Source organism: Sciurus carolinensis, chromosome 8 (genome assembly GCF_902686445.1).
Source record: "Sciurus carolinensis chromosome 8, mSciCar1.2, whole genome shotgun sequence".
Lineage (NCBI taxonomy): Eukaryota > Metazoa > Chordata > Mammalia > Rodentia > Sciuridae > Sciurus > Sciurus carolinensis.
In genome coordinates this window covers 72,219,737-72,234,309 of record NC_062220.1, presented here as the reverse complement: position 1 = coordinate 72,234,309, position 14,573 = coordinate 72,219,737, and positions in this window count along the sequence as shown.

Sequence of the window (14,573 nt, the reverse complement as noted above, 5' to 3'; positions counted from 1 at the left end):
TAGGATCTGATACTGCAGGATTTACTATATGTATAGATAATGTGTAGTTTACATTGCAACACATTTTTTCCCTAGTCTTTCCTTTTTTGATTAGAAAAATCTTGGAAGATTATTCTTGATCACAAAATAAGATTTATGTCAGTAGATTTGGCATGATAATTTACATAAGCACAGCAAGAATAGTATATTACTATATACATTTTCTTAAGTTTGCATTGCTGGAAGCTTTACAAAATATTTTAGAATAGGTTTTTTAAGTCTGTTAATGCTATCCAAAGGCTAGAAAAGTAGGGTAAGAAGCTAGGTAAGGTGGTACACATCTGTAATTCAAGCTACTTGGGATCCTGAGGCAGGAGGATTGCAAGTTTGAGACCCACCTCAGCACTTAGTGAAATCCATGTCTCAAATAAAAATAAAAAGGGCTGAGGATTTAGCTCAAAGATAGAGTATTACTGGGTTCATTCCCCAGAACCCTTCCCCCCCTGCCAAAATAGGCAAGAATTCATTAATAGATGTTAACTGGAATTCCTATAAATTTAGGCGACTTCCTTAATTTTTCAGGTCCACCAAATATTATGTAATTCTCAGACCTGCCAGGAAATGAACTTCTGTACTAATCTGGAAGGTTGGGAGCCCTCCAGGTTTATTTTCAAATATTAAAACTGGACACCCACATACAAAAGAATAAATTCGAACTTTTTCCTCATATCATACATATAAAATTAACCAACAATGGATCAGATCTATATAAGAACTAAAGCAATAAAGCTCTTAGAACAAAATTGTAGGACTTAAATTTTTGTGCCTTTGGAATAAGCCAAGCCTTCTTCTATATAATGTGCATGCATGCACGCGCGCGCACACACACACGCAAACCCAAACAACAAAAGAAAAACTCAGATAATTTGCATTTTACTATACTTGTGATCCAAAAAACACCATCAAGAAAGTGATAAAACAACCTACAGAATGGGAGAATATATTTTTAACTCATATATTTAATAAGGTACTTGGACCTAGAATATATAAAGTCTTCAGGTGTGGTGGTACATGTCTATGATCTCAGTGACTTGGGAGACTAAGGCAGGAGGATTCTAAGTTCAAGGCCATCCTTATCAATTTATTAAGACCATGTCTCAAAATAAAATTAAAAGGGGCCTGGGGATATAGTTCATTGTTAGAGTACTTAGTTAGCATATACAAGGCTCTGGTTTCAATCCCAGTACCCCACCCCACTCCATACACAAACACAAATTCTTACAACACAATAAGAAAGGTAACGCAATTACAAAATGAGCACAGATTTTGAATAAATATTTCTTCAAGAAAAAAATACACATATAAAATGGTGGTTGACATCATAAGGTGATACCATTTCATACTCATTAGTAAGCCTATAATAAAAAAATAATAAGTGTTGGCAAAGGTGTAGAGAAATAGGAACCAGCACACACTGCTAATAGGAAGGCAAACTGCTGAAGCCACATTGGAAAACAGTATACAATTAAACATAGAGTAGCTGTAAAAACAATTAACAGAGACTCATCATATGAGTCTATTTCTTGGTATATACCCAAGAAAAATGAAAGCATATGTCCACATTAAAACTTGTAAGTGAATTTCTATAATAGCAGTGTTCCTAATAGTCAAGATAGTGGAAACAACCCAAATGTTCATCAAATGATAAATGGATACATAAAATGTGTTATATTCATACAATGGAATAACATTTCACAATAACAAGGAATAAAATACTAATACATAGCACAACATGGAATCTTGAAATGCTGTGCTAAGGGAAAGTGATGGCACACTCCTGTAATCCCAGCAACTCTGGAGGCTGAGGCAGGAGGATTACAAGTTTGAGGCCAGCATCAGCATTTTAGCAAGGTGCTAAGCTGTTTAGTGAGACCCTGTCTCAAAATAAAAAAAATAAAAAGGGCTGAGAATGTAGCTCAGTAGTAGAGTGCCTTGGGTTAAATCCCCTGTACCCCCCCCCAAAGTCACATATATTATATTTCATTTATATTAGATGTGCAAAAATCTCCCTCAATAGCTTGGGGGGGATGATTGTTAATGGTTGCAGATTTCTTTTTGAGATGATGAATATGTTCTAAAATTGATTGTCATGATGTTTGCCTAACTCCGTGAACATAGTAAATGGTTAATTGTGCACTTTAAATGGTTAAATTGTGTGATATGTGAATTATATCACAACAAAACTAATATGAAATAATAACTGAAATTACAACTATTGACAACAGTGTACTCTTGTCTTAATTTCAGACAAAACAACACTAGGACTTTTACATTAAGATTTTTCTCAAGCACATTTAAACAAGGGAAGACTAGCCTCTCTACAGATTTGACAACTCTTTCTCTGTGACACATCAATAAAAACAATTGAAATAAATCTAATTATTTCTAGCCCTTCTCTACTCTTTATTATAAAATGAAAGACCAAATCCTTGAGAGTTTATAGGGACCTTCTGTGAAATCTCAAAACAGTTTTACTTATTTGGGGTCCTCTGGAGACCAAAATTATTTCTAATTTTCTTCAAAAAAATAGAAATACACAGCTGTATTTCTCTGAAACTATAGTTCCTAAATATAGTCCAAACCACATATTCATTATAACTTTTAGCCAAAGTAATGAACTGCAATTTCACAGAGAAAAGTGGGGGGCTGCATAATTGTGCACTGTCACATATCAGCATTTTGTAGCAGACTTGCAGAGCTTGTAAATATGCCTAACCCAGCTTCCTCAGCTATCCACATCATTCATATATGCTTTTCAAAGTGGCAGAAATGAGCACATTCATTATAGCCTCAAAGAGATAGCCTCATAAAAATGGGAAGGAGAAGGATATAAACTTCAAGTTATGGTTAGTAATCAGTATTTCAGTGTTCCATCCTACAATCTTGGGATACTATCTTACTGTCTATCTAATGAGTGTCCATTAATTAAATCCACTTTGTGTCAATCCAAGGTTTTAAGTTACCTATCGATTTTAGAAATTGTCCTCAAAGCTGACGTATGACAAGGCATAATTTCTGCTGAAAGAAAGTCTATCAGAATAATAACTTGATATGGGTAAGCACAAATTTACACTTTTTTATAATCTTAGACATTTAGTAGAAGTAAGGCAAGTTTATTTGATCAGTAACCTATTTAAGAGACCATGTGCTTGGCATGGTGCTGCTCACCGGTCATCCCAAGTGACTTGGGAGACTGGAGCAGAAGGACTGCCAAGTTCAAGGCAAGCCTTGTTAACTTCTCAAGACCCTTTTACAAAACAAAAATATAAAAAGGGTTGGGATGTAGCTCAGTGGAAGAGAACGCCTGGACTTTATCCCCAGTACTGCTAAAAAAAAAAAAAAAAAAAAAAAAAAAAAATAGAAAAAAGATATCAAGTAGAATAAAAATCTGTATTACCTGTATTTATATTTTTGTTATATTCTGGTAAATCAAATAAGTCAGCAATTTTTTTAAACCAATAACATTAACCTTGTCTCATTTGCCAAAGATTTATCACAAAATTATGTGATCTTGATTCTTTAAACATTTCTGAATTAGTTTCTGCAGGAACTCCAAATAGAAGTGAAACAGAAAAGACTACTACATCAGATTCTCTGCCATCTCTCACCTAGCAGCAAACTCTGTAAACCATTAATTCGTTTACAGAAGTCATCAAATAATCAGGTCATTAAACCAAATTCTCACTCATTACTGCCATCAATGGGGAATAAATTATTGGCTACTAACCAACCCAAATCAAAACACAAACAGAAAATTGGTACAGGGGAAATTAAAATGAGGAAAAGAGGAGCAAAGTTCCCCTGACCCTTTGGATTTACCTCTGTGAACCAAGAAAAGACCCACTTGGACCTGAATTGCCCATGAGTGCACTTCTCTGACTATAAAGATTACTTGACTCTGGTAGGTGAATCCACTGGGCACCTCAGTGGAACCACCAAAACCCTTAAGTGTGAATTTTCTATAAAAGATAAAATCATGACTCATATGGGTATAAAAATTAGCATGTGCTAAAATTTTTATTTTATGCACTCAATGAGGGAACCAGTTAGAAAGTACTGGTTTAAGAGAAAAGTCAAAAGGCACAAATTTCTATGGAGTAAAGTAATAGAATTGCAAATGAGAGTGATACTTTTTTTTTAAAATAGGGGTTAGAAAATCAGTTCAACTTTGCTAGACAGAGCAGAATGTATTTGTTTGTTGTTAAAAACAACCAGAACCAGATAGTAGAGGCAAATTTTATTCAGGAACTGCAATAGGGGAAAAGAGATCAGGATAAAATTGAATTCCATTTCAAATACAAGGAAAAGTGGGGACTTAGAGCCAAGGATCAGAGAGGGGTTCACTGAATGAAAAATTACTAAGAGAAAACTTCAAGGTTACAGGCATGCTTGTTAGATTGACTTAATAGACCAGGGTGATAGGATAGGGTGAGGGAAGAGGAATTTGACCAGCAATCCAGGGTGATTAGATACCAAGGCTCGGGAATTATCTCAGCAGAATTCTTACTAAAACTGAGGTAAGTGGGCTGCAGACAGAGACCACGAGCGAGGCCCTGGTCAAGAGATTTCAGAAGAACTTGACTTGGGGGAGAATATTTGTCATTATCAATTTACAAATAGTACAAATTTATGAAAGGTTAGACTCTAATAACCCAGAAGGATATAACATACATAGATAATACAAAATGTCCCATTGAATCACAATTTTTTTTTCTACAGTCTGTTCTTGTCAACATTTTTTATAGCACCTGTTCATGTCTCCAGTAGACCCTATAAATGCTTAATTGCTTTTCAAATGAAACCTGACTGTTACGTAACTTCTTGAGAAAAAATTGCTACCGATGGGGTAAATAGAAGGTGGATTTATTAATACCAATAGAAAATGTCCCAAGTTTGTCTCTAAAGAAACATCAGTTGCAACAGTGTAAAGCTATAAGCCCAATTTCAATCTGAAAAATAAAAAACTTAAAAAGTTTAAAATATTTTTTCTTTATATAGATGGGATTCAGGACAATCCCATTAATCACCCTGGACAGCAAAATATGACTATAGGAAACCAGAATATGCTACCCTAAATATACCTTTTTGATAATAAACTATTTGGATATTTTCCCAAAATAATCCAACTTAAAATGTTATTTCAGGCTGATTATTTTGGCAAAAGCAAACATAGGAAAAGCTCTGAAATCAGTATCCCTTAGTCCTTTGTAAGAGAAATTTCCATCTATAAAGGAAATCTCCATTTATAAGAACACTTTTCAGTACTAGGAAGAGAAGACTGACTAAATCACAGGAGACTGTTAATCAGTGGAGAAGTCACAATTTATTGACTTAAATCTGTGTAACAAATTCTGCCTTTAATTATGTAGTAAGAAAACCCTTGCTAGATGGCAGCCCCTGGATCTGGGTCTTCCCAGCCTCAAGAACCATAGCCAATAAATTTATGTTCATTAAAATTATCCATTTGGTGGTATTATGTTATAGTGCAAAACCCAAAACTAAGACAGAAAATACACATTTCACTTAGCTTCTCTTTAGTTACAAGATATCCCAACTAAGAACGTTAAAGGGCAGGGAGAAAATGATTTTTCCTTTCCCATAGTTTGATGTTTGATGCTGTTTCAGGCTTAACTTTAACTCATTAAAAAAAAAAAAAATTCCCCTATTAGTTGTTTTGGTATAATTTTTAGCTAGGGACAACTGAAACTATAGACTGCAGTAGAGGGACCACATTTTTTTTTTTTTTTAGTACTGGAGACTCAACCAGGGAGTGTTCTACCTCTCAGTACATCCCCAGTCCATTTTTTCATTAATTTCTTTTTGAGAAAAGGTCTTGCTAAATTGCCAAGGCTAACCTGCAACATGCAATCCCCCATCTCAGTCTGACAAATTGGTGGGATTACAAGCATGCACCAGCATACCTGATAAAAAAGCTCATTTTAATACATTAAATAATTGATTAATTCACTTAATAATCACTTATGGACTGTTTTAGTCAGTTTTTTGGGGGTATTGTGACTAAATGACCCTATCAGCACAACTATAGAGGAGGAAAAGTTTATTTGAGGACTCATAGTTTCAGAGGTCTTAGTCGGTAGAAGGCCAGCTACATTCCTCAGAGCTCAAGGTGAGGGTGAACATCATGGCAGGAGAGGGTGGTGGAGGGAAACAGCTCACATCACAGTGATCAGGAAGCAGAGAGAGAGACTCCACTCTCCAGATACAAAATGTATAGCCACCTTCTCCATAACCACCTTCTCCAGTCACACCCTATCACTTCAATTAATCCCATCTGGGATTAGTTCACTGATTGTGTTAAGACTCTTAAAACCCAATCATTTTTCCTCTGCAAGTTCCTGCACTGTCTTACATGTGAGCTTCTGGGGGATACCTCACATCCAAATTATAACATGGACTATTCTCAATGTGCCAAGCACTATGCTTTTGTCACCAAAGTCCTAGGCCAGAGGCCTGACTGGGGATCTTAACAAATTAGGTCTGACCACTTGCCCCAAAAATCAAATGGGAAAAGTTAATGGTGAAAAGCAAGAAAGGAATTTTAATCAATATGGCCATACTGGGAAGAAGTAGGGGACCAGCATTTACAGTACTGTTTATAGGGTAGTGTTTCAGGCAACTTTTGCATCACTATGACCTAAAGACCTGCAAAAACAATTTTGAAGGAGGAAAAGTTTATTTGGCATTCATGGTTTCAGAAATCTCAGTCCACAGACAATTGACTCCATTGTTTCGAGCCCAGGTGAGACAGAACATCATGATGGAAGGGTGTTCAGGAGGAAAGCAGCTCAGGACAAGGCACCAGGAAGCAGATAGAGAGTTTTGCTCACCAGGGACAAAATACAAGCCCCAAAGGCATGCCTCCAGTGACCCACTTCCTCCAGCCATATCCTACCTGCCTATACTTAACAACTAGTTAATCCATATCAGTGGATTAATGCATTAATTAATAACTCAGTCATTTCACCTCTAAACTTTCTTGCATTGTCTCACACATAAGCTTTTGGGGGACATTTCATATCTAAACCATAGTAGGTACTAACATGAACTTCCAGACTGCATAGAAAAGGGGGACCAGAAATGTGCATAGTTAAGCAGCCTTGGTCAAACTGTAATCTGGTTGGTCATTATTTCAGGAGTAGTCAAGCAGAGTCTTGTTGTTGGTAATAAGAAAGTTACTATTGCTTGGGGGATAGTTTCAATCCATCTCAAGATGTTTATTGATCAGACCTGTTGTTCCTGGAATCCATTGGTAACGTAGAGAAAAAAAAAAAAAAAAAAAAAAAAAACAGATGCAAAATGGAGGTAGAGATGCCAAGTTTTTTACATTTGCAGGTCCAAATGAAGAGTCAGTATTTCTAAGTTTTCATTACACTTAAAAAAAAACCCACAGTTTCAACTTTCAAGAACTTCAAATTAATCTACATCAGTAATTACTCATAGATTGTAGTGAGAATAGTACATTTCAGGTGTGCAGAGGGTGTCTTAGGATCATGGTCTGGGAGACAGAGTCATCTAGGCTCAGCCCTCAAGGAGTTGTCAGAGCCAGGGATGTGTAGAGAAGACTGTTTAAGGCAAAGTGAGTAAGAAGTACATGGGTTGAAAGCCAAGAAAGCAGATATGATTCTGGAAATTTCAAATCCTTTGTGTGGCTGCATCATATAATGGGAGAAGGAAGTAATGGCAAGAGATGAAGAGGGAAGGAAAGCCATAGATAAGCCAATTGTGACAAGCTGCAGAGCAGGGCTTTCAGTCCCTGGTGATGCATTTTAAGCTAGGGAGCTGTGAGATCAAATTTGCATTTTAGAAAGATCACTCAGGCAGCAGGATAGGGAATGGATTGTTAACTCCAGTGTTTCCCAGTGATTTAGCAGAGTTCTATCTGAATCTCAAGTTTTCCCTGCAATCTTTCTTTACAATGTTTGGTCTATTTGCCACAGCTTGGCTGTATTTTGAGCGAAAGGTTGTGACATTGAAAAGGGATGAAAGAAAAGAAATGAAGGAGGAAAATCATAATGGAAAGTCAAAAGTCAGCAAATTAGGACCTGAAGGTCAAAGTCTGATACCAATTATAGTAAATAAAACTGTATTGGCCACAGTCATACCCAGACCCACATGTTACCTATCATCTATGCTTGTGCTGTAGCAGCAGAGTTCAGTTTGTGAGAGAGTGTAGGTAATGGAAAGCTGAACTTATTTACAATCTGATCTTAGAAGAAATTCACTGACCTCTAAAGGGTTAAAATTTGTATGTTAGCCTATCTTGTTTCTTTTTATTTTTTATTTTTTTATTATTTATTCCCTGCTCTGTATTCAAAAGAATTTATTCAAGTATTTATGGCCAGTTGCATGAAAATGTTCAAAGCTTGAAAACTGTGCTGGTAATAAAACTTGTGAGGATGACTATATGATGTCATGTAGGAAATCACTGAGGTGACCGTAATTCTTCTCAAAATCTTCCGAGAAGCAGCAGAAAGTTCTGGTTTATATGATACTGAGTTTGATTTGGCTTTGTTCAATGAAAGATATTTGATAACAGATAAGTTCTTGAATGTTCTACATGACTTTTAGGACCTTGAATTTGAAAATCTCAGAGTAAGCACAAGTTTGGGGGTTGAGCTCAGAGCTTCTTAGTGGATTCCTGGCTTTGTGCTATTGGACTTAACACAGTGTCTACTTTTGTGGAAAAAGTGTACGAAAGTATTTTTTATTTGACTAATTGAAGCATCTTAAGAAGACTTTAAGAGAATCCCTGTAATAAATAAGACAGCCCTAGATGGCACTACATAGGCACCGCACACAGAAAGGTCAAAAACCAACACTGTTGGTGTCTTCCACACTTTCCAGCAGGTCCCACAAGTTCCTACATCTTTTTTTTTTTTTTTTTTTTTATTGTAAACAAATGGGATACATGTTGTTTCTCTGTACATGGCGTAAAGGCATACCATTTGTGTAATCATAAATTTACATAGGGTAATGTTGTTTGATTCATTTTGTTATTTTTTTCCCTACCCCCAACCCCTCCCACCCCTCTTTTCCCTCTATACAGTCCTTCTATCCTCCATTCTTGCCCCCCCAACCCTAACTCTAACCCTAACACTAACCCCTCCCACCCCCCATTATGTGTCATCATCCACTTATTAGTGATATCATTCCTCCTTTGGTTTTTTGAGATTGGCTTATCTCACTTAGCATGGTATTCTCCAATTTCATCCATTTGCCTGCAAATGCCATAATTTTATCATTCTTTATGGCTGAGTAATATTCCATTATATATATATACCACAGTTTCTTTATCCATTCATCAGTTGAAGGACATCTAGGTTGGTTCCACAATCTGGCTATTGTGAACTGAGCAGCTATAAACATTGATGTGGCTGTATCTCTGTAATATGCTGATTTTAAGTCCTTTGGGTATAGGCCAAGAGGTGGGATAGCTGGGTCAAATGGTTGTTCCATTCCGAGTTTTCTAAGGAGTTTCCACACTGCTTTCCAGAGTGGCTGCACTAATTTGCAGCCCCACCAGCAATGTATGAGTGTACCTTTCTCCCCACATCCTCGCCAACACCTGTTGTTGCTTGTATTCTTGATAATCACCATTCTAATTGGGGTGAGATGAAATCTTAGGGTGGTTGTGATTTGCATTTCTCTTATTACTAGAGATGTTGAACATTTTTCCATATGTTTGTTGATTGCTTGTACATCTTCTTCTGTGAAGTGTCTATTCATTTCCTTAGCCCATTTGTCGACTGGATTATTTGCATTCTTGGTGTAGAGTTTTTGAGTTCTTTATAGATTCTGGACATTAGTGCTCTATCTGAAGTATGATTGGCAAAGATTTTCTCCCACTCTGTAGGCTCTTTCTCCGCATTGTTGATAGTTTCCTTTGCTGAGAGAAAGCTTTTTAGTTTGAATCTGTCCCAGTTATTGATTCTTGGTTTTATTTCTTGTGCTATGGGAGTCCTGTTGAGGAAGTCTGGTCCTAAGCCGACATGTTGAAGCTCTGGACCTACTTTTTCTTCTATAAGATGCACGGTCTCTGGTCTGATTCCAAGGTCCTTAATCCATTTTGAGTTTAGTTTTGTACATGGTGAGAGATATGGGTTTAGTTTCATTCTGTTGCATATGGATTTCCAATTCTCCCAGCACCATTTATTGAAGAGACTATCTTTTCTCCATTGCATATTTTTGGCCCCTTTGTCTAGTATGAGAAAATTGTATTTATTTGGGTTTGTGTCCATGTCCTCTATTCCGTACCATTGATCCACCTTTCTACTTTGGTACCAATACCATGCCATTTTTGTTACTATTGCTTTGTAGTAGAGTTGAAGATCTGGTATTGCGATACCCCCTGCTTCACTCTTTCTGCCAAGGATTGCTTTAGCTATTCTGGGTTTTTTATTCTTCCAGATGAATTTCATAATTGCTTGCTCTATTTCTGTCAGGTACATCATTGGGATTTTAATTGGAATTGCATTGAATCTGTATAGCACTTTTGGTAGTATGGCCATTTTGACAATATTAATTCTTCCTATCCAAGAACATGGGAGATCTTTCCATCTTCTAAGGTTTTCTTGAATTTCTTTCTTTAGTGTTCTATAGTTCTCATTGTAGAGGTCTTTCACCTCTTTTGTGAGATTGATTCCCAAGTATTTTATTTTTTTCGAGGCTATTGTGAATGGGGTAGTTTTCCTAATTTCTCTTTCTGAAGATTCATCACTTATGTATAAAAATGCCTTAGATTTATGTGCATTGATCTTATATCCCGCTACTTTACTGAATTCACTAATGAGATCTGAAAGTTTTCTGGTGGAATTTCCAGGTTCCTCTAAGTATATAATCATATCATCAGCAAACAGGGATAGTTTGAGTTCTTCTTTTCCTATTCATATCCCTTTAATTTCTTTGGTCTGTCTAATTGCTCTGGCTAGAGTTTCAAGGATGATATTGAAAAGAAGTGGTGAAAGAGGGCATCCCTGCCTTGTTCCAGTTTTAGGGGGGAATGCTTTCAGTTTTTCACCATTTAGAATGATATTAGCCATGGGCTTAGCATAGATGGACTTTACAATGTTAAGGAATGTTCCCACTATCCCTATTTTTTCTAGTGTTTTGAGCATGAAGGGGTGCTGTATTTTATCAAATGCTTTTTCTGCATCTATTGAAATAATCATGTGATTCTTGACTTTAAGTCTATTGATATGGTGAATTATATTTATTGATTTCCTGATGTTGAACCAACCTTGCATCCCTGGGATGAAACCCACTTGATCATGGTGCACTATCTTTTTAATATGTTTTTGTATGCGATTTGCTAAAATTTTGTTGAGAATTTTTGCATCGATGTTCATTAAGGATATTGGTCTGAAATTTTCTTTCCTCGATGTGTCTCTGTCTGGTTTAGGTGTCAGGGTGATATTGGCTTCATAGAATGAGTTTGGGAGGGTTCCCTCCTCTTCTATTTTATGGAATACTTTGAGAAGTATTGGAATGAGCTCTTCTTTAAAGGTTTTGTAGAACTCGGCTGAAAACCCATCTGGTCCTGAACTTTTCTTTGTTGGTAGGCTTTTGATAACTTCATCTATTTCATTACTTGAAATTGGTCTATTTAAATTGTGTATGTCCACCTCGTTCAGTTTAGACAATTCATATGTCTCTAGAAACCTGTTGATGTCTTCGAAATTTTCTATTTTGTTGGAGTATAGATTTTCAAAATAGCTTCTAATTATGTTTTGTATTTCAGTTGTGTCTGTTGTGATATTACCTTGTTCATTCTGAATTTTAATAATTTGGGTTTATCTTGTCTTCTCTTTGTTAGTGTGGCTAAAGGTTTATCAATTTTGTTTATTTTTTCGAAGAACCAACTATTTATTTTGTCAATTTCTTGTATTGTTTCTTTTGTTTCAATTTCATTGATTTCAGCTTTGAGTTTAACTATTTCCTGTCTTCTACTACTTTTGGTGTTGGTCTGTTCTTCTTTTTCTAGGGCTTTGGGCTGTAGTGTTAGGTCGTTTATTTGTTGAGTTTTACTTCTTTTATTAAATGCACTCCATGAAATAAATTATCCTCTAAGTACTGCTTTCATAGTGTCCCAGAGATTTTGATATGATGTTTCTTTGTTCTCATTTACCTCTAAGAAATTTTTAATTTCCTTCCTAATATCTTCTGTTATCCATTCATCATATAATAGCATATTGTTTAATCTCCAGGTGTTGGAGTAGTTTCTGTTTTTTACTCTTTCATTTATTTCTAACTTCAATCCATTATGATCTGATAGAATACAAGGTAGTGTCTCTATCTTCTTGTATTTGCTGACATTAGCTTTGTGGCGTAATATATGGTCTATTTTAGAGAAGGATCCATGTGCTGCTGAGAAGAAAGTGTATTCGCTCTTGGTTGGATGGTATATTCTATAAATGTCTGTTAAGTCTAAATTATTGATTGTGTTATTGAGATCTATGGTTTCTTTGTTCAATTTTTGTTTGGAAGATCTGTCCAGTGGTGAGAGAGGCGTGTTAAAATCACCTAGTATTATTGTGTTACGGTCTATTTGGCTTCTAAAATTTAGAAGGATTTGTTTAACTTACATGGATGAGCCACTGTTTGGGGCATAGATGTTTATGATTGTTATATCTTGCTGATTTATGCTTCCCTTCAGCAGTATGAAATGTCCTTCTTTATCCCTTCTGACTAACTTTGGCTTAAAGTCCACATTATCTGAAATGAGGATGGATACTCCAGCTTTTTTGCTGTGTCCGTGTGCATGGTATGTTTTTCCCCATCCTTTCACCTTTAGTCTATGGGTATCTCTTTCTATGAGGTGAGTCTCTTGCAGGCAACATATCGTTGGATCTTTCTTTTTAATCCAATCTGCCAGTCTATGCCTTTTGATTGATGAATTCAGGCCATTAACATTCAGGGTTATTATTGAGATATGATTTGTATACCCAGTCATTTGGTTCATTTTTTAATTTTATTTATTTATTTATTTATTTTTGACACATCTTGGTTCCTCCTTTATTTGTCTATTCCTTTAGGATAATTCCTCCCTTTGCTGATTTGCTTCTTTTTTTTTTTTATCTCTTCCTCATGAAATATTTTGCTGAGAATGTTCTGTAATGCTGGCTTTCTTTTTGTAAATTCTTTTAGCTTTTGTTTATCATGGAATGATTTTATTTCATCGTCAAATTTGAAGGTAAGTTTTGCTGGGTATAAGATTCTTGGTTGGCATCCATTTTCTTTCAGAGCTTGAAAAATGTTGTTCTAGGCCCTTCTAGCTTTTAGGTTCTGGATTGAAAAATCTGCTGATATCCATATTGGTTTCCCCCTGAATGTAATTTGGTTCTTTTCTCTCACAGCCTTTAAAATTCTGTCTTTATTTTGTATGTTCGGTATTTTCATTATAATGTGCCTTGGTGTGGGTCTGTTGTAATTTTGTGTATTTGGAGTCCTATAAGCCTCTTGAACTTGATTTTCCATTTCAGTCTTCAGATTTGGGAAATTTTCTGATATTATTTCATTGAATAGATTGTTCATTCCTTTGGTTTGTTTCTCTAAGCCTTCCTCAATCCCAATAATTCTCAAATTTGGCCTTTTAATGATATCCCATAGTTCTTGGAGATTCTGTTCATGATTTCTTACCATTTTCTCTGTTTGTTCAACTTTGATTTCAAGGTTAAATATTTTGTCTTCAATATCTGAGGTTCTGTCTTCTAAGTGTTCTATCCTATTGGTTGTGCTTTCTATGAAGTTCTTAATTTGGTTTATTGTTTCCTTCATTTCAAGGATTTCTGTTTGGTTTTTTTTCAATATCTCTAACTCTTTATTGAAATGATCTTTTGCTTCCTGTATTTGCTCTTTTAACTGTCAATTGTGCTATCATTCAATACCTGCATTTGCTCTTTCATCTCATCATTCAATGTCTGCATTTGCTCTTTCATGTCATCGTTTGCTTCCCTGATCATTTTAATTATGTACATTCTGAACTCCCTTTCTGTCATTTCTTCTGCCATGCTGTCGTTGGATTTTATTGATGTAACATCTAGATTTGTTTGGGGCATTTTCTTCCCTTGTTTTCTCATATTGTTCAGGAATCAGTGGGTCATTAAGATATTGCAGATTTCCTCTATTGACTTATAATGGCCCTGAAGATTGCTAGTATATCCCCTCTTATCCTTCAGTAGCCTGCAGTCTTGGAGGAAGCTGATAATACGGTGCTCCACAAGGAAGCTGCCTCTCTAGGGATGGTGACCCTCAGGTGGGGTATATTCCCTGCTAGTGGGCAGAGGTGCCTCCACTTGTTGACCAATGGTCATCCTACGGGGAACTAGGCTGTGGGCTGAGGCAAGGCCTGTTTGGTCCTGTGTCTCTGGTTTTACCATCCTTGGGGGAAAACCTTACCTGGTGGGAAAAACTCACCCGGTGGGGAGGTCTCGCTGGTCAGTTCCCCTCCTAGAGGTTCCCCTCAATCTACAACTACTGCCTGGGCTGGGCTGTTTTCCTCTGCAACGTTCCCAGGG